Genomic DNA, 22,046 nt, shown 5'->3' with positions numbered 1-22,046 from the left:
AAGCTGTAGATTTCTTTGGGATAGCTCTTACAACTCAACATCAAAAAACAGAACACCTGATTAAAAATGGGTAGAAAGCTTGAATAGAAATTCTTCCAAAAGAGACATACAGATGGCCAACAGGCACATGAAAAGATGCTCAACATTGCTAGTCATCAGAGAAATACAAAATAAAATCACAATGAGATATCACCTCATACCTGTCAGAAAGGCTATCATCAAAAAGACCACAAATAACAAAAACTGACAAGGATATGGGGGAAAGAGAACCCTCGTATATCATTGGCAGGATGGTAAATTGGTGCAGCATCTATGGAAAACAATACGAAGGTTTCTTAAAACTAAAAACAGAACTACTATATGATCCAGCAGTTCCTCTCCTGAGTATATATCCAAAGAAAACAAAAACACTGTTTGGAAAAGATACATGCACCCAGTATTCAGAGCAGCATTATTTACAATAGCCAAGATATGGAAGCAACCTGTGTCCATCAGTAAATGATTGGATTAAGATGTGACATACACACATAGACATAGGAATATTAATCAGCCATAAAAAGAATGAAATTTTGCCATTTATAACAATATAGGTGGACCTGGCAGAGAAGGCAATGGCACCCACTCCAGTACTCTTCCCTGGAAAATCCCATGGACGGAGGAGCCTGGTAGGCTGCAGTCCATGGGGTCGCTAAGAGTCAGACACGACTGAGCGACTTCACTTTCGCTTTTCACTTTCCTGCATTGGAGAAGGAAATGGCAACCCACTCCAGTGTTCTTGCCTAGAGAATCCCAGGGACGGGGGAGCCTCGTGGGCTGCCATCTATGGGGTCGCACAGAGTCAGACACGACTGAAGCAACTTAGCAGCAGCAGGTAGACCCAGAGGTTATTATGCTTAATGAAATAAGTCAGACAAAAAGACAAATAAAAATAACATATAATTTTGTGTTATCACTTATATATGGAATCTAAAAATGAAACAAACAAATGAATATAACAACAACAAAAAAGACTCACAGATATAGAGTTCAAACTAGTGATTACCAGCAGGGTGAGGGGAGTAGGGGAGGGACAAGATAGGGATAGGTGATTAAGAGGTACAACTTCTGTGTATAAGATAAGTAAGCTACAAGGTTGTATTGCATAGCACAGATAATATAACCAATATTTTATAACTTTAAATGGAGTATAATATATTAAAATATTGAATCACCATATATTGAAGCTAATATAATATTTTAAATCAGGTATACTTTAATAAAAAAATCACTGTGCAAAATGAAATTTATAAGCCTCTAGAAAAGTTAATGGTAGTGAATACTTCAGGTATTCTGAATGATTCAGTTGTACTGGATATTTTGTGTAGGGTTCAGTATCTTTGTTCTGAGCCAGGAAATTTATATCTATTTTATTGATAATGTTCATCTCATAAAATGAGGATGCTGACTGGAATATAATTTTATTAAAAGAGAGTTTCATATCAGTTCAGTCACTCAGTTGTATTTGACTCTTTGCAACCCCATGGACTGCAGCATGCAAGAATTCCCTGTCCATTACCAGCTCCTGGAGCTTACTCAAACTTATGTCCATCGAGTCGGTGATGCCATCCAACCATCTCATCTGCTGTCATCCCCTTCTCCTCCCACTTTCAATCTTTCCCAGCATCAGGGTCTTTTCCAATGAGTCAGTTCTTCACATCAGGTGGCCAAAGTATTGGAGTTTCAGCTTCAGCATCAGTCCTTTCAATGAATATTCAGGACTGATCTCCTTTAGGATTGATTGGTTGGATCTCCTTGCAGTCCAAGGGACTCTCAAAAGTCTTCTCCAACAGCACAGTTCAAAAGCATCAATTCTTCGGTGCTCAGCTTTCTTTTATAGTCCAACTCTCACTCCATACCTGACTACTGGAAAAACCATAGCTTTGACTAGAGGGACCTTTGTCTCTGCTTTTTAATATGCTGTCTAGATTGGTCATAGCTTTTCTTCCAAGGAGCAAGCATCTTTTAATTTCATGGCTGTAGTCACCATCTGCAGTGATTTTAGAGCACCCCCCCGCCAAAAAAAAATAATTTGGCTTAAAACTCAACATTCAGAAAACTAAGATCATGGCATCCATTCCCATCACTTCATGGCAAATAGATGGGAAACAATGGAAACAGTGAGAAAAGAGAGTTTACAATTGCTTAAAATCCAAAGTTGGATAAGATTTTCATGCAAGTGTTACCGTCCTTTAATGGACCAGAACCTGGTGGTCCGGAGTCAACAATAAGAAAGTGAGAGAAAGAAAGAGGTTAATATTCCCTGGGTTATGCAGAAAACCAATAAAACCCTAGGACAGGGCTTGTATAACTCACGTAGGCACAGGGCGCCCTCTCAAGAGATCTTGAGAGGTCTTGAAAGCCCGGGCAGGAAAATGAGCACGGCAGGCTTCCACACTCCAGAGAATCAGCCAGAAAGAGAGATATAGAGATAAAGAAGGACACGGGGACCCAAGTCTCTAATGGAACAAGGATGCTTTACTGAACTCTGTGTGAGTATATATACCGTATTACAAGGTAGCTTCTTCAGATAAAGATCAAAAGACCAGACTTTACACGTCACCAAGGAAACAAGGAGTAATAGAGGCCATAAAGCCAAAGACAATCCATATCAAAAGAGGGTCGTAAATCACTTTCACCATATGGAAAAGCTAATGAAGGAAATCTAATTCCTGACAGGAACTTATAAGGAACAGAGGGCTCATGAGAGACAGAAAACAGCACACAGGAATCCTACTGTTAAACATTCCGACATGCAGGCAGAAACATGAAGTTTAAAAGATTTTCCAAATCAGTAAGAATATTCTGCAAAAGCAGAATTTCATATTATTTGCTTTCTTCTTTTTACTGAAATATAGTTGACTTACAATATTGTGTTAGATTCAAGTATACAACATACTAATCTGATATTTCTATATATTATGCACATAAAAAGTTACTACAATATTATTGACTGTATTTACAATATATTGACTATGTGTGTGCTCAGTCACTCAGTAGCGTCTGATTCTTTGTGACCCCTGGACTATAGCCCACCAGGCCCCTCTGCCCATAGGATTTTCCAGGCAAGAATATTAGAGTGGGGTGCCATTTCCTCTTCCAGGGGATCTTTCAAACTCAGGGATTGAACCTGAGTCTTTTGCATCTCCTGCTTTGGCAGGTGGATTCTTTACCACTAGTACCAGCATGTTATTGACTATAATGCTGTACATTATATTCTTACGACTTAGAATATAATGGTACTTTGTGCCTCTGACTCCCCTTCACCTATTTTGCCCATCTGACTTACTCTTTATATTGACTTGGATTTACCATATTTTAAATCCATTTTAAGAGTAGTGACCTACTTCTGATAGTATATTAAACTTAGAGTATCTAATTAAGAAGAAATTAAGAAAATATCTATTAGGAAGGAAGAAAGAATAGGATATTATAGTCAACTGAATTTTCTGGACAATCCAAAATCAAATAAAATGCTTTTAGTTTCAATTACTACATTTGAGAGAGTCACTTTACATTATATTCTTTCCAGTCTTTGTAATTAAGGTACAATATACTACAACTATAATTGCATATTTTGATGCTTAATTTTCAGTGTCTTGAGAGCAGTTTGGAAATATAGGTATAGAAAGAATGAGGATTATATCCTGGGATTCAACTCTCAATATTATAGATAAGGAACTGAGGCTCTGAAAAGTCAAAAGCATAAACACATGAGTGCATCCACATATGCATTCATAATAGGATGCAGATTTATCCAAGTATCAAACTAAACAACTGTTATTTTTATAAGATTTCAAGGAGAGTTTAATAAAGCACAAGAATTTTAATTTTTAACAAATGTGATCATCATGAATTTTCCTCTACTCACACATACAAACAAAATTCATATTTATTCTCTTTCACATAATATATTCAAAATTACCCATAGCTTGATGACTGTAGAACTGGATGTTTGAACCTATAGTATTTTGAAGTCTCTAAAGAACCTTCCAGATGTTCAAGCTTGTTTTAGAAAAGGCAGAGGAACCAGAGATCAAATTGCCAACATCTGATCATCAAAAAAGCAAGAGGTTTCCAGAAAAACATCTATTTCTGCTTTATTGACTATGCCAAAGCCTTTGACTGTGTGGATCACAATAAACTAGAAAATTCTGAAAGACATGGGCATACCAGACCACCTGACCTGCCTCTTGAGAAACCTGTATGCAGGTCAGGAAGCAACAGTTAGAACTGGACATGGAACAACAGACTGGCTCCAAATAGGAAAAGGGGTACGTCAAAGCTGTATATTGTCACCCTGCTTATTTAATTTCTATGCAGAGTACATCATGAGGAACACTGGGCTGGAGGAAGCATAAGCTGGAATCAAGATTGCTGGAGAAATATAAATAACCTCAGATATGCAGATGACACCACCCTTATGGCAGAAAGTGAAGAGGAACTAAAGAGTCTCTTGATGAAAGTGAAAGAGGAGAGTGAAAAAGTTGGCTTAAAGCTCAACATTCAGAAAACTAAGATCATGGCATTTGGTCCCATCACTTCATGGCAAATAGATGGGGAAACAGTGGAAACAGTGTCAGACTTTATTTTTCTGGGCTCCAAAATCACTGCAGATGGCGATTGCATCAATGAAATTAAAAGACACTTACTCCTTGGAAGGAAAGTTATGACCAACCTAGACAGCATATTAAAAAGCAGATTGGATACTTCCCAGCAAGTCATGATTCTTTAGAATGTAGAGGAATTCCCCATTATTTTCAGCTTTGTGCTTTAATTGAAATTTCAAGGCAATAGAAGAAGTTCTATTCCACTTGTGTTTGATTATGTGCAGTAATTTTCATGGGTTGTGTATAAAATGAAAAAATTGAATTAGCTCATTGTTCTGAGGTCAATTCTATTAATTAAAAAAAAATCCTAATTAAAAAGCAGAGATATTACTTTGCCAACAAAGGTCCTTCTAGTCAAGGCTATGGTTTTTCCAGTGGTCATGTATGGATATGAGAGTTGGACTATAAAGAAAGCTGAGTGCCGAAGAATTGATGCTTTTGAACTGTGGTGTTGGAGAAGACTCTTGAGAATCCCTTGGACTGCAAAGAAATCCAACCATCCTAAAGGAGATCAATCCTGGGTGTTCATTGGAAGGACTGATGTTAAGGCTGAAACTCCAATACTTTGGCCACCTGATCTGAAGAGCTCACTCATTGGAAAAGACCCTGACGCTGGGAAAGACTGAGGGCAGGAGGAGAAGGGGACGACAGAGGATGAGATGGTTGGATGGCATCATCGACTCAATGGACATGGGTTTGGGCGGACTCCAGGAGTTGGTGATGGACAGGGAGGCCTGGCGTGCTGCGGTTCACGGGGTCGCAAAGAGTCGGACATGACTGTGCGACTGAACTGAACTGAACTGAAAGAACCTTCTAAGGAACGTCAAATTATTTTTAATGAGCAGAATAAGAGAAAAAAGAGAGGACAGTCGTGTGCTAATAATATTGATGCCATCCAAGCTGAATTCATAACCTATGCGTTTGACAGGGAGGCTTCTCTGGCAGGGGTTTATACTTAACCTTTGTGGTGGGTTTCTGGACCGGCTCTGTTTTGGTTAAATAGCATAATCAGTAGGTGCTCTATAACTACCCAATTCATAGAATGTTAGGTCTGCACCTTGAGTTTGTTGATCTGCTATTGTTTCTGCCTCAAAATACACAATGCTGTTGTATGTTGATTTATATTTATGGTAAAACTGTTAATGATTTCTTTAGCAGGTGAAACAGCCTTGTTCTTCTTCCTTTATTGCCCCCAAACACCATATTGGCCCTCCATCCCCCATGTCTGGATAATACGTGAGGCAGATTCCAAATTATTTTGGGACATCAGAACATCCTATTTTCAGCTATAGAAGCACAGTCAATCTAATATCAAAATTTAAATCTTTCATTCAATTAAAGCTTCTCCATTCCCCTGCCTTCCAGCTTGAAATTAACTCATGGCTTTAAATCTGGTTTTGGGAGAGCATGGTCTCCTTTCTCTCCCCCTGCAAACACACCTCTTTCCTACATTTGACTCCTTCTAGATCAGTGGCAGAGGAGAGATAAGAAGTAAAGGGTGGTACTTTAACTAGTTGGTGCTGTTGACTCTACTTTCTCATACTGGGATTCAAATAATGGCTCTTTCCTGGTACATACTGGTGAATTCCTCAGAGATGTTTGTCCACTTGCCCTGGTTCTTGACTTAGGCAATTCCTTCCCCAAAAGACCTCTTGTGATACCCCATCAGCTCCTTTGGAGGTAACCCCATACAGCATTGTTCTGCCAGGATTCCCTCACCCCAGTCGACAGCCTTTGGGCTAGAGCTTTTCAAGGGTGGCTCTCATTTGGTCACGTCACTGCCTGTTCACTGGGAACTGACAACCTGAGAAACATTTGGCATCCTTTCCCTGCTCCATCCTTGGCCTCTTAGGCTACTCTGATTTCTTCTTTGGATGTACCCTAAGCTCCTGGGATTTGACCCCCAAACTCATCTATGTGCTCTTTGGTGGTGGAGCACATAGTAGAGATGTTTACTCAGCCCCTGTTCTATCTGACAACTGCAGTCTCTTGGAGAATTTCACTTGGAGTTTCCCTCACGCACTTAGGGGACATGTAGCCTGAATCTTCCCTCACAGGGAGGATAGGGGAAATACCTTTTCTACTGTGAACTCTACAAGGATTCCTCTTCCCAGGGAATCCTTAGTTTGCTCTAATACAGTGTGTGTGGGTAAAAGTCACCAAACTAGATTGGATACTTCCCAGCAAGTCATGACTCTTTAGAAGGTAGAGGAATTCCCCATTATTTTCAGCTTTGTGCTTTAGTTGAAATTTCAAGGCAATAGAAGAAGTTCTATTCCACTTGTGTTTGATTATGTGCAGTAATTTTCATGGGTTGTGTATAAAATGAAAAAATTGAATTAGCTCATTGTTCTGAGGTCACTTCTATTAATTAAAAAAAAAAAAAATCCTAGTACTTATCCTGAATTCCTTTCTTTGATAGTCTAGCTTCTTGAGAAAATAAATCAGGAAATAAGCCCCTAAAGTTCTCAGAGCAAGTAAAAATAATATTTAAGCCTCCCCTCTCCCCAGCACACACAAGCCTGAGTACTTATTTAGCAGGAAATTCCCCTGGGTCTTTCCTCCATCCCTATTTACTCTGCCTTTCATATACTGCTCAGATTTAAGTCTCTAAATACTACAAAGTTAGTGTTCCTTTGTTTGCAAATGACAGAATTCACCCCAAAAATGCTTGTCAGTTAGTTGCAAGCAATCGAAAACCTGAGTCAAAAACGCCCTTTAAAAGTAAAGGAAATGTTTCATCCATGTAAGTGACATATCTAGAGGCTTCCAGCAAAGTTGGATCCAGATTCTCACCAAGAACCCGTTTTGGGGTTTTTTTGTTTGTTTGTTTGTATGTTTTCTGCATGGTTTTGGCTTTATCTTAAATACAACTTCCCTTACAGTTGTAAGGTGTCTGTCAGAAGCACCTGACACTTCAAGTCTCCTCCATTATGTCCACTGAATATCTTTTTTTGCTAACTCCTAAGAATGACAAAGGGAACTTACTCAGAAGTTTCCAGAAAAAAATCTCTTAATAGATCAGTCAGGACAAACTAGGTCATGTGTTCACTTGTGCATAAATAACCCTATCCAGGATAATGAGGCATGCTAACTGGCTTCAGTATGGATGCACTGTAGAACTGAGATTTAGGATCAGTTCTATTCAAAACACAGGATTGGAAATATGGCAAACTGTTAGGAAGGAGGAAGTAAAAAATGGACACTGGGAAAGCATCAAGAAATCAACATTCAACATCACCAAGAAATCAACAATCAGCAACAATCCACTACATCAACATAAGGGATAAAGCAGGACTTATTGTCAGAATATGGCGATGTCTTAGAGAATCTGAGGACAGGAGTGTTCTGGGCCTGAAGAAGGAATTGCATTGGTAATAAGATGTCCATCATGAATCTTTGCACTTTTTTATTGCCTCATAATGACACAGATAACCACGATGGTGTGATCACTAATCTAGAGCCAGACATCCTGGAATGTGAAGTCAAGTGGGCCTTAGGAAGCATCACTACGAACAAAGCTGGTGGAGGTGATGGAATTCCAGTTGAGCTATTTCAAATCCTGAAAGATGATGCTGTTGAAGTGCTGCACTGAATAGGACAGCAAATTTGGAAAGCTCAGCAGTGGCCACAGGACTGGAAAAGGTCAGTTTTCATTCCAACCCAAAAGAAGGGCAATGCCAAAGAATGATCAAACTACCACAGAATTGTACTCATCTCACACGCCAGCAAATTAATGTCCAAAATTCTCCAAACTAGGCTTCAACAGTACATGAACAGAAAACTTCCAGATATTCAAGCTGGATTTAGAAAAAGCAGAGGAACCAGAGATCAAATTGCCAACATCTGTTATATCATGAAAACAAGAGAATTCCAGAAAAACATCTACTTCTGCTTCATTGACTATGTTAAAGCCTTTGACTGTGTGGATCATAACAAACTGTGGAAAATTCTTAAAGATATGGGAATACCAGACCACCTTACCTGCCTCCTGAAAAACCTGTATACATGTCAAGAAGTAACAGTTAGAACCAGACATGGAACAATGGACTGGTTCCAAATGGGGGAAGGAGTACATCAAGGCCATGTATTGTCACCCTGCTTATTTAACTTCTATGCAAAGAGCATCATGTGAAATACTGGGCTGAGTGAAGCAAAAGCTCAAATCAAGATTGCGGAGTGACATATCTATAACCTCAGATATGCAGATGACACCACCCTTATGGCAGAAAGCGAAGAGGAACTAAAGAACCTCTTGATGAAGGTGAAAGAGAAGAGAGAAAAAGCTGGCTTAAAATACACCATTCAGAAAACTAAGATCATGGCACCCAGTCCCATCACTTCATGAGAAATAGATGGGGAAACAATGGAAACAGTTGCAGACTTTATTTTCTTGGGCTCCGAAATCACTGCAGATCATGAATATAGCCATGAAATTAGAAGACACTTGCTCCTTGGAAGAAAAGCTATGACAAACCTAGACAGCTTATTAAAAAGAAGAGATATCACTTTGCCGACAGTCAAAGCTATGGTTTTTCCAGTAGTCATGTACAGATGTGAGAGGTGGACCATAAAGAAGGCTGAACACTGAAGAATTGATGCTTTTGAACTGTGGTATTGGGAAAGACTCTTGAGAGTCCCTTGGACTGCAAGGAGATCCAACCAATCAATCCTAAAGGAAATCAACCCTGAATATGCATTGAAAGTACTGATGCTAAAGCTCCAACACTTTGGCCACCTGATGCTAAGAGCTGACTCATTGTAAAAGACCTTGATGCTGGGAAAGATTGAAGGCAGGAGGAGAAAGGGACAACAGAAGCAGAGATGGTTGGATGGCATCACGGACTCAATGGACATGAGTTTTAGCAAGCTCCAGGAGATGTTGAAGGACAGGGGAATCTGGCTGCTGCATGCAGTTCATGGGGTCACAAAGAGTCGGACACGACTGAGTGACTGAACAACTTATTAAGCGTCTGCTTTATAAAGGACAGGCCATGTGGTGGGCTTATATGATGGCTTCTCAGTTCATGTATCACAGTTATAGACACACTGAGAATTAACATTCTTTCTATCTCCAGAATCCACATTACCCAAGAAGGACCCCTGGTTAACCTATCAGAGGCACAGATCACCATAAAAATAAAAAAAATTTTTAAAAACTTGCTTTTTTCTAGGAATCTGTGTATCAGGGATCTTGGCAGCTTTAACACAATCTGTCTGCCCCAGAAGTAACCACCTGAGACTGACATATCACCATACCTGTCTGTCATAAGAGAAGGAAAAGGAATGTACAGATCAGACACAAGAATCTAAGAGTATGGTAAAGCATCAGAACAGACAGTTCCACATAACACAATGGATCGTATTCATGATGATAGTTCCAGGTCATTATATTGGGTTCACTCTATTCTAGTTAAATTGAAATTTTACTCTTGTGGAATAAGGTATGGCCATCATTATACTAGTTAATGTAACCTACAGCCTCCCTATTTGATCTTTTGTGGTTTCCTTAATCACTGTACATTGTCCAGATTGCTTGTTAAGATTCCCTTCATTATGTGTATCTGCAGTTATTTCTGACATTGATTCTGAATCACTATAACTGTTTCTAACATGAATCCTTTCAACAAATATTTCCTTCTTACTAAACACTGTGCTTGCCTTCTCCCATAAGTATATGTAGTTTTATCTATATAATTTTGACTGGCTGATGAAGGTATGTGTGTTATTTATCTTAGTTCCCAGAGGTGGATTTGTTGTCAAACTATTTATAGATTTCCTTATTCCCAGGTTCTAGTTACAAAACTCAATATATCTGCTGAATGATTTGTCTATGTTGAAGTCTGATTCACTTGAGAAGTAATGTTGTGTCTATGCTGAAGGACCCTCAAGCACACAGTGCTGGAATAAACAGACTTATTACCAGAGAAATGAAAATAAATTATTCTCATCTATAAGTGTGGCAGGAATGCTGAAAAGCTAGACACAGGCTTGCCTCCCTTGAGGCTTTGTTCTGCCTTTCCTTCACTTGGTCTAGATTCACAGACCTTTCTGGAGAGAGGACAGCAGGGTGGGTAAGAATGCAGACTCAAGTGTCAGGATACTGGTTAGTGATCAAGGACATGAGCTGGCTTAGAATTTCACTTCTCTGAGAAAGTCTGGGGAAAGTATTTGACTTTTTCTCTCTCAATTTTTTTCCTTTATACAAGGGTAATAATAATAAAAGGCTTCCCATCTGACCCAATGGTAAAGAATCCCCCTGCCAATGTAGGAGACATGGGTTCAATCCCTGGGTTGGGAAGACCCCCTGGAAAACAAAATAGCAGTCTACTCCAGTATTCTTACCAGAATAATCCCATGAACAGAGGGGCCTCGTGGGCTATAGTCCATGGGGTCACAAAAGTCAGACACAACTTGGCAACTAAACAACAACAATAGTAAATAATACCACCTACCTCCTAGGGCGGTTGCATGCATGTTTGTGTGTGCTCAGTCATGTCTGACTCTTTGTACCCCCTGGACTGTAGCCCACCAGGCTCCTCTGTCCATGGAATTCTCTAGACAAGAATACTGGAGTGGGTTGTCATTTGCTTTTCCAGGGAATTTCCCAATCCAGGGATCAAACCCACATCTCTTGCATCTTCTGTATTGTCAGATGGATTCTTTACTACTGTGCTACCTGAGAAGCCCGGGAAACCCTAGGGCAGTTATAAAAATCCAAATTAAGAGCTTAGTATAGTGCCTATATTCAGTACACTGCCCTCTATAAATTTCTCTTCCTTTCATCCTCCTTCCTAACTTTTCTTTTCTTTTAGAAAAAGGAAACTTTTATTTTTGAATAGGCATTAAACCTGAATTTGATGCACATCACAGGTAATCTGCTAAAAGATTGCAAAGAGGTCAAGAAATCTCATCCCTGTATATAGACATGCAGATACAATGAATTATATATAGGTTTTCAAGATAAACGATAACTAGTCCAGGTAAGATGATTTGATAGCATAACTGATTCACTTTACTGTACCCCTGAAACTAACACGACATTGACTGTAAATCTACTATACTCCAATCAAAATTTTAAAGCAAACAAACAGAAAACAGTTTTAGGTGTACAACATAATGATTTCATATTTGTATATACTGCAGAATAATCACCACAGTAAGTCTAATTCTTTTCAGTCTTAATGAATCTTTGTAAACCAATGTAAGACATCTGGAAAATTTCTCTATTCTTGACTATAAAATCATCCTTACACTTTTCTGGAAATCACCTCTCTTAGTGAAATCCTGTCTCTCGGTCAGTTCAGGTTTCTTTCTAAAGAGCAAAGGCCAAATTCCTTAGTGGCAACTGGTGCTTTATTCTGCTCTAGAGATGAAATTGCAGGCCTGTTCTTCCTCTCTGTGTTCTGGAAAATGCCTAATACCTAAAACCCTCTGATGCTAATTAAGAATTAAATAGTAATCACAGTTTGAATTAAAGACTGAACAGTGACTCTGTGTGTCATAATACTTACCCTCCTTAGGCATTACCTTTATTTATAGTGACAAGCTCTTGTAATCAAAGTAGAGCAAATACTATATCCACATAATAAAAGCAAACACTTAGGGATAATGGGATAAAACAGCTGCCCCTGAGACAGGGCCCGGGAGTCACCACACTCCACACAGCCACCAGAGCCTGTCAGAGCTAACTTCAGGAGTCTGACTCACACTAACCAAACTCACAGTACACAGATCAAATGCCCAAGAACCTTTGTTTATAATAAAGAGGAAAGTCACTCAGCAGACTGGATATTTGTAGTTTAGTAATTCTTAGCTTCCTTTCAAGTTCAGAGACCCCCTTTACCCTGCAGTGCTCTCACAGTTTGTCTGAAGGGATTTGGTTCTAAGAAATACCTCACCATCATAACTTTGTGATTTGTACCCAAAGGAGGCCCTGAATGTAATGATCTCTGGGTCTCTATTTTATGTACATATCACATCACAACATGTTAAGTGGCATCTTAAGGTATAAAGGACTTTGATAGAATTCAAGACACCCATATATAAAAATATTGATGTGAATATATATTTACAATGTGCATCTCACCAGAATGTGAGTTTAGGGTGGAAAGAGGGAAAAAATCATGGAGAAAGACAAGTTTCTGAAGCACAATGTATGGAATGATTTTATGACTAAAACTTCTTAGTCTTAAAGCAGCAAGGCCAGTTGGATCCATAGTTTCTGTAATTGCACTGCCCCCTTGTGGTAAGATGGCTTAATTTGTTGGCTGAAAGGCGGGTTGGAAGAGGACAGAGGCTGGAACAATGCAAGGGCAGTAGGTCAGATGAGAAATAAAACAGAAGCTCCCTGGAAGAGTGCCAGGAGATTCTGCCATTGAGAATGTTGGGGAAGCTCCTGGCACCTGCAGGGGCTGCTTTTATTGCCTATCTATGATGGCCAGCTCTCTCCAATTCCTTAGGACAGAGAAGATTTTACTTTGTTTTTGCTTTGCTTTGAATCCCTGTATAGGGTGGTTATCGTAATACTGAGTCACGTTGCTTATCCACCACCATCTCCTGCACTCATCAGCTTGGAGAAATGTAGCCTAGGAAGTTAAATGACACTAGACCAGAAGCATACGCTTGGCAGAGAAGATGGCATAGTAGCTCAATAGCCCAGAGGAAGGTCCTGTGCAGGGCATTTTACCCTTTTTAACTCCCTTGGAGGCTTTCAGCCAAGGAGGGGCTTGGAACTTGTTTATAATTTATGCTCATCTAATTCTAGTGAGGTGAGGAGGCCTACAATGTATATGATCTTCAGAGAGATGTTTGCAAAGTAAAGAAGACTAGAAGCAGTTGCGGAAGGAGCAGAGGATGCAGTGACTGTGGTACCAGGTGACTTCCACATTAAGCATTACATTTAGTTCTAAATTTCTTCATAATCAAGCAAAAATGGGAAATACAGAGTTATATAGTTTGCATTGCCTGGAAAGAGAAAATATAACCCTCCTTCAGAGAGGCACATGCGATGGGATGGAGGTGTCAATTTCAGCTATGGTGTTAATCATTTTGCAATATATAAGCATGTCAAATAAACATGCTATGCTGTGGCTCAGAAGGTAAAGAATCTGCCTGCAATGTGGGAGACCCCGGTTTGATCCCCGGATTGGGAAGATCCTCTGGAGAAAGGCATGGCAACCCACTCCAGTATTCTTCCCTGGAAAATCCCATGGACAGGGGAACTTGGTGGACTACAGGCCACAGGATCACGAAGAGTCAGACATGACTGAGCAGCTAACACACATACACCTTAAACTTACAGAACATTATATGTCAATTCTCAATGAAGCTGGACAAATTTTTTAATATTTTAAAGAGAGAGAGGTATGTATTCTGGCATTAGATTCCAAGAGGAAATAATCCAGTAATTTGAAACCTGTAAATAAACACTGAACTGAAAAACATCCAAATACAGTCGATTTTCCTCCAAGGAAGCTTGTAGACCTACTAAGTATTAGACATGATGAGTAGTTCTTATTTACCTGCAGTTCCCAACCTCTAGTGGGGCCTCTAGTGGGCCATGTAGTTATTGCAAAGTGTCCCTGAATTTAGATTCTGCTGCTGCTGCTGCTGAGTCGCTTCAGTCGTGTCCGACTCTGTGTGACCCCATAGACGGCAGCCCACCAAGCTCCCCTGTCTCTGAGATTCTCCAGGCAAGAACACTGGAGTGGGTTGCCATTTCCTTCTCTAGTGCATGAAAGTGAAAAGTGAAAGTGAAGTTGCTCAGTCGTGTCCGACTCAGCGACCCCATGGACTGCAGCCTACCAGGCTCCTCCGTCCATGGGATTTTCCAGGCAAGAGTACTGGAGTGGGTCGCCATTGCCTTCTCCAGAATCTAGATTCTAGATGCATGATTTCAGGAGTGAAAAAATGTTTTGTGCAAATGTACTAACACTTTTCATAAATACAAGGACAACCAGAACCAGAAAAATATAAACATATGTAGAAGAACTACTGAACTCATACTAGCTTTTAATTATTATATTACTATATTTTCTTAATTTGGTGTACTAACAATACAATTATTTAAAAGTTTAGGGGCAGTCCTAAGATGGCGGAGGAATAGGATGGGGAGACCACTTTCTTCCCCCACAAATTCATCAAAAGAACATTTGAGCGCTGAGAAAATTACACAGAACAACTTCTGAATGCTGGCAGAGAACATCAGGCACCCACAAAAGCAACCCATTGTCTTCAAAAGGAGGTAGGACAAAATATAAAAGATAAAAAGAGAGACAAAAGAGGTAGGGACAGAGATCCATCCCTACAAGGGAGTCTAAAAAAGAGAGAAGTTTCCAAACACCAGGAAACACTCTCTCCTGTGGGTCTGTGGTGAGCCTTGGAATCTCAGAGAGCAAAACAACCAGGAGGAAAACTAAATAAATAATTAAAACCCACAGATTATGTGCCTAATAGCAACTCCCAGTGGTGCAACAGCCCAGATGCTCGCATCCCACACTAGCAAGCCAGGAAGGGACAGGGAGGAGCGGGCAGCGTAACTTAGGATAAGGGCCTGGCCTGAATGCCCTGAGGGCAATCTGAGGGAGCTAGCTTGAGATAGCAACCCAGACTGTGGGATAGCTATCCTGGGATCCCATGAAAAGTCCTAACCACGTGTACCCCAATGTTCATCCTGGCACTGTTTATAATAGCCAGAACATGGAAGCAACCTAGATGTCCATCAGCAGATGAATGGATAAGAAAGCTGTGGTACATATACACAATGGAGTATTACTCAGACATTAAAAAGAATACATTTGAATCAGTTCTAATGAGGTGGATGAAACTGGAGCCTATTATACAGAGTGAAGTAAGCCAGAAAGAAAAACACCAATACAGTATACTAACACACATATATGGAATTTAGAAAGATGGGAACAATAACCCTGCATGTGAGACAGCAAAAGAGACACAGATGTATAGAACAGTCTTTTGGACTCTATGGGAGAGGGAGATCGTGGGATGATTTGGGGGAATGGCATAAAAACATGTATAATATCATGTAAGAAACAAATCGCCAGTCCAGGTTTGATACATAATGCTTGGGGCTGGTGCACTGGGATGACCCGGAAGGATGGTATGGGGAGGGAGGTGAGAGGGGGTTTCAGGATAGGGAACATGTGTATGCTCATGGCGGATTCATGTTGATGTGTGGCAGAACCAATACAATATTGTAATTAGCCTCCAATTAAAATAAATACATTAAAAAAAAAAAAAAAAGTCCTAACCACCGCCAGGCACACTCACAGAACAAAGGACTGAGCAGAGCCAGAAGGCTGCGGACCAGCCCATCCCCCGCTGGAGACAGGCAGGTGAGGGCAGCCAGAGCAGGAAGGTGGCAATAGCGGCCCTAGAGAGGCAACCTATACCAAACTGCAAGCAGACTTCATTGCTAATCAAGACTTCTTGGGATTCTGGACAGTCGACATTAGCTGGGAAGGTCGCAGCCAGGAATCAGCTTCCCAGAAGAGACACAGGGCACACTTAGAAGGCCCGCCCATTGTACACCCAGAAAACCGAGCGGCTGGGACGGGAAAGGGGATAAGTCGCAGCCTTCAACTGGGGGTGACCACGCGCCCCAAGGACTCGTCACCTGAGCTGCTCAGACCTGGGACGGACGCAAAACACAGGCCCAACCAAGTCTGCACCTTTGTGGAGTACCCGAGAACCTGAACCTGAGCGGCTTAGACCTGGGAAGTGCATGCAAACCAGGGCCCGCATCAGACAGTTCCCGGCAGAGCAACCTAGAGTCTGAGCAGTGTAGACTGGGAAAGCACACACGCTGTGAGCAGGGCAAACCCAGTGTAGCTGAATCACTGTGAACACACGCCAGTGATATTTGTTTGCAGTGTTCCTCCCTCCCCAAAGAATGACTGAACAAGCGAGCCTGAAAAAAAGTGACCACCACTGCGTCCCTTGTGTCAGGGCAGAAATTAGACACTGAAGAGACCAGCAAACAAAAGAAGCTAAAATAAACAGAGGGAACCACTTTGGAAGTGACAGGTGCAATAGATTAAAACGCTATGTCGGTAGTTAGCACCGACTACTTAGGAAGGGGCCTATAGACCATGAGATGTACAAGCCGGACCAAGGAACTATCTGAAAATGAACTGACCACACACTGTACACAACAGGTCCAGAGAAAGTCTTTGATATATTTTTACTATTATCATTTAATTAAAAATTTTTTTATTTTATTTTTTTTATTTTTAAGTCCCCATTACTCCTTTAATTTTCATTCCTACTACTACCTTGCCAAAAAAAAAAAAAGACCCTATTTTTAAAGCAAACTTCATATATGTATATTTTATAATTTCTGTGACTGTGTTTTGTTGTTTGTTTAGTTGGTTGGGTTTTTTTTTTTTTGTTTTTTTAATATTGTATTTTTGAGAATCTAACCTCTACTCAAGATTTTTAATCTTTGCTTTTTGGTATTTGTTATCAACTTTGTACCTTTAAGAACCCAATCTTCAGTATCCAGTTTTACTTGGGAGTGAGATCACTGGCCTGACTGCTCTCTCCACCTTTTGACTCTCCTTTTTCTCCACCAGGGGGCCTCTATCTCCCCCCTCCCCCTTTTCTTCTCTACCCAACTCGATAAATCTCTTTGTGTGTTCCGGGCTGTGGAGAACACTTAGGAAACTGATTACTGGCTGAATCTGTCTCTCTCCTTTTGAATCCCCCTTTTATCCTTCTGGCCACCTCTGTCTCCTTCCTCTTCTCTTCTCTGTGTAACTCTGTGAACGTCTCTGAGGGATCCAGACTGTGGAGAGCAAATAGGGAAGTGATTACTGACTAGCTTGCTCTCTCCTCTTTTGATTCCCCATCTTCTCCTTCTGGTCACCTCTATCTCCTCCTCCCTCTTCTCTTCTCCATGTAACTCTGTGTACATCTCCAGTGTCCCTCACTGTGGAGAAACTTTTCATCATTAACCTAGATGTTTTATCATCGGTGCTGTATAGATGGAGAAGTCTTGAGGCTACTGTAAGAATAAGACTGAAAACCAGAGGCAGGAGGCTTAAGTCCAAATCCTGAGAACACCAGAGAATTTCTGAATCCAGGAACATTAATCGATAGGAGCTCATCAAACCCCTCCATACCTGCACTGAAACCAAGCGCCACCCAAGGGCCAACAAGCTCCAGAGCAAGACAAACCATGCAAATTCTCCAGCAACACAGGAACATAACACTGAACCTCAATATACAGGCTGACCAAAGTCACACCAAACCCACTGATATCTCAAAACATATCACTGGACACTTCATTGCACTCCAGAAAGAAGAAATCCAGCTTCACCCACCAGAACACTGACACAAGCTTCCCTAACCAGAAAACCTTGACAAGCCACCCGTCCAACCCCACCCACAATGAGGAACCTCCACAAGAAAGAGGAACCACCAACTGCCAGAATACAGAAAGGCCATCCCAAACACAGCAATATAAACAAGATGAAGAGTCAGAGAAAGACCCAGCAGGTAAAGGAACAGGATAAATGCCCACCAAACCAAACAAAAGAGGAAGAGATAGGGAATCTACCTGATAAAGAATTCCAAATAATGATAGTGAAAATGATCCAAAATCTTGAAAACAAATTGGAGTTACAGATAAATAGCCTGGAGACAAGGATCAAGAAGATGCAAGAAAGGTTTAACAAGGACCTAGAAGAATTGAAAAAGAGTCAATATATAATGAATAATGCAATGAATGAGATCAAAAACACTCTGGAGGGAACCAAGAGTAGAATAACAGAGGCAGGAAATAGGATAAGTGAGGTAGAAGATAGAATGGTAGAAATAAATGAAAGAGAAGGAAAAAGAAAAAAGAATTAAAAGAAATCAGGACAACCTCAGAGACCTCTGGGACAATGTTAAATGCCCCCACATTCGAATCATAGGAGTCCCAGAAGAAGAAGACAAAAAGAAAGACCATGAGAAAATACTTGAGGAGGTAATCGTTGAAAACTTCCCTAAAATGGGGAAGGAAATAATCACACAAGTCCAAGAAGCCAGAGAGTCCCAAACAGGATAAACCCAAGGCAAAACACCCCAAGACACATATTAATCAAATTAACAAAGATCAAACACAAAGAACAAATACTAAAAGCAGCAAGGGAAAAACAACAAATAACACACAAGGGGATTCCCATAAGGACAATAGCTGATCTTTCAATAGAAACTCTTCAGGCCAGGAGGGAATGGCAGGACATACTTAAAGTGATGAAAGAAAATAACCTACATCCCAGATTACTGTACCCAGCAAGTATCTCATTCAAATATGAAGGAGAAATCAAACGCTTTACAGACAAGCAAAAGCTGAGAGAATTCAGCACCACCAAACCAGCTCTCCAACAAATGCTAAAGGATCTTCTCTAGACAGGAAACACAGAAAGGGTGTATAAACTCAAACCCCAAATAATAAAGTAAATGGCAGCGGTATCATACTTATCAGCAATTACCTTAAATGTAAATGGGTTGAATGCCCTAACCAAAAGATAAAGACTGGCTGAATGGATACAAAAACAAGACCCCTACATATGTTGTCTACAAGAGACCCACCTTGAAACAAGGGACACATACAGACTGAAAGTGAAGGGCTGGAAAAAGATATTCCATTCAAATAGAGACCAAAAGAAAGCAGGAGTAGCAATACTCATATCAGATAAAATAGGCTTTAAAACAAAGGCTGTGAAAAGAAACAAAGATGGACACTACATAATGATCAAAGGATCAATCCAAGAAGAAGATATAACAATCATAAATATATATGCACCCAACATAGGAGCATTACAATATGTAAGACAAATGCTAACAAGTATGAAAGGGGAAATTAACAATAACACAATAATAGTGGGAGACTTTAATACCCCACTCACACCTATGGATAGATCAACTAACAGAAAATTAGCAAGGAAAAATAAATTTTAAGTGATACAATAGACCAGTTAGACCTAATTGTTATCTATAGGACATTTCACCCCAAAACAACGAATTTCACCTTTTTCTCAAGTGCACACAGAATCTTCTCCAGGATAGATCACATCCTGGGCCATAAATCTAGCCTTGGTAAATTAAAAAAAAAAAAAAATTGAAATCATTCCAAGTATCTTTTCTGACCACAATGCAGTAAGATTAGATATAAATTACAGGAAAAAATCTATTAAAAATCCCAACATATGGAGGCTGAACAACACGTTGCTGAATAACTAACAAATCACAGAAGAAATCAAAAAAGAAATCAACATATGCCTAGAAATGAGTGAAAATGAACACACAACAACCCAAAACCTATGGGACACTGTAAAAGCAGTGCTCAGAGGAAGGTTCATAGCAATACAGGCTTACCTCAAGAAACAAGAAAAAAAGTCAAATAAATAACCTAACTCTACACCTAAAGCAACTTGAAAAGGAAGAAATGATGAACCCCAGGGTTAGTAGAAGGAAAGAAATCTTAAAAATTCGGGCAGAAATAAATGCAAAAGAAACAAGAGACCATAGCAAAAATCAACAAAACCAAAAGCTGGTTCTTTGAGAAGATAAATAAAATTGGCAAACCATTAGCCAGACTCATCAAGAAACAAAGGGAGGAAAATCAAATCAACAAAATGAAAAATGAAAATGGAGAAATCACAACAGACAACATAGAAATACAAAGAATCATACTACTACTACTACTAAGTCACTTCAGTCATGTCTGACTCTGTGCGACCCCATAGACAGCAGCCCACCAGGCTCCCCTGTCCCTGGGATTCTCCAGGCAATAACACTGGAGTGGGTTGCCATAAGAGACTATTAAAGTTCTCTTGATGAAAGTGAAAGTGGAGAGTGAAAAAGTTGGCTTAAAGCTCAACATTCAGAAAATGAAGATCATAGCATCCAGTCCCATCACTTCATGGGAAATAGAGGGGAAAACAGTGGAAACAGTGTCAGACTTTATTTTTCTGGGCTCCAAAATCACTGCAGATGGTAACTGCCGCCATGAAATTAAAAGACGCTTACTCCTTGGAAGGAAAGTTATGACCAACCTAGATAGCATATTAAAAAGCAGAGACATTACTTTGCCAACAAAGGTTCATCTAGTCAAGGCTATGGTTTTTCCTGTGGTCATGTATGGATGTGAGAGTTGGACTGTGAAGAAGGCTGAACGCTGAAGAATTGATGCTTTTGAACTGTGGTGTTGGAGAAGACTCTTGAGAGTCCCTTGGTCTGCAAGGAGATCCAACCAGTCCATTCTGAAGGAGAGCAGCCCTGGGATTGCTTTGGAAGGAATGATGCTAAAGCTGAAACTCCAGTACTTTGGCCACCTCATGCGAAGAGTTGACTGATTGGAAAAGACTCTGATGCTGGGAGGGATTGGGGGCAGGAGGAGAAGGGGACGACAGAGGATGAGATGGCTGGATGGCATCACTGACTAGATGGACATTAGTCTGAGTGAACTCCGGGAGTTGGTGATGGACAGGGAGGCCTGGCATGCTGCGATTCATGGGGTCACAAAGAGTCGGACACAACTGAGCGACTGATCTGATCTGATCTGATTAGCAACTTTATGCCAATAAAATGGACAACTTGGAAGAAATGGACAAATTCTTAGAAAAGTACAACTTTCCAAAATTGAACCAGGAAGAAATAGAAAATCTTAACAGACCTATCACAAGCACAGAAATTGAAACTACAATCAGAAATCTTCCAACAAACAAAAGCCCAGGACCAGACGGCTTCACAGCTGAGTTCTACCAAAAATGTAGAGAACTAACACCTTTCCTATTCAAACTCTTCCAGAAAATTGCAGAGGAAGGTAAACTTCCAAACTCATTCTATGAGACCACCATCACCCTAATACCAAAACCTGACAAAGATGCCACAAAAAAAGAAAACTACAGGCCAATATCACTGTTGAACACAGATGCAAAAATCCTTAACAAAATTCTGGCAAACAGAATCCAACAACATATTAAAAAGATCATACATCATGACCAAGTAGGTTTTATCCCAGGGATACAAGGATTCTTCAATATCCACAAATCAATCAATGTAATACATGACATTAACAAATTGAAAGATAAAAACCATATTATTATTTCAATAGATGCAGAGAAAGCCTTTGACAAAATTCAACATCCATTTATGATAAAAACCCTCCAGAAAGCAGGAATAGAAGGAACATACCTCAACATAATAAAAGCTATATATGACAAACCCTCAGCAAACCTTATCCTCAATGGTGAAAAATTGAAAATATTTCCCCTAAAGTCAGGAACAAGACAAGGGTGCGCACTCTCACCACTACTATTCAACATAGTTTTGGAAGTTTTGGCCACAGCAATCAGAGCAGAAAAAGAAATAAAAGGAATCCAGATTGGA

This window comes from Bos grunniens, chromosome 17 (assembly GCF_055505025.1).
Source record: "Bos grunniens cultivar Pamir isolate PY7600 chromosome 17, Bosgru_T2T1.0, whole genome shotgun sequence".
Taxonomy (NCBI): Eukaryota; Metazoa; Chordata; class Mammalia; order Artiodactyla; family Bovidae; genus Bos; species Bos grunniens.
Note: the sequence above shows the minus strand (reverse complement) of the source record.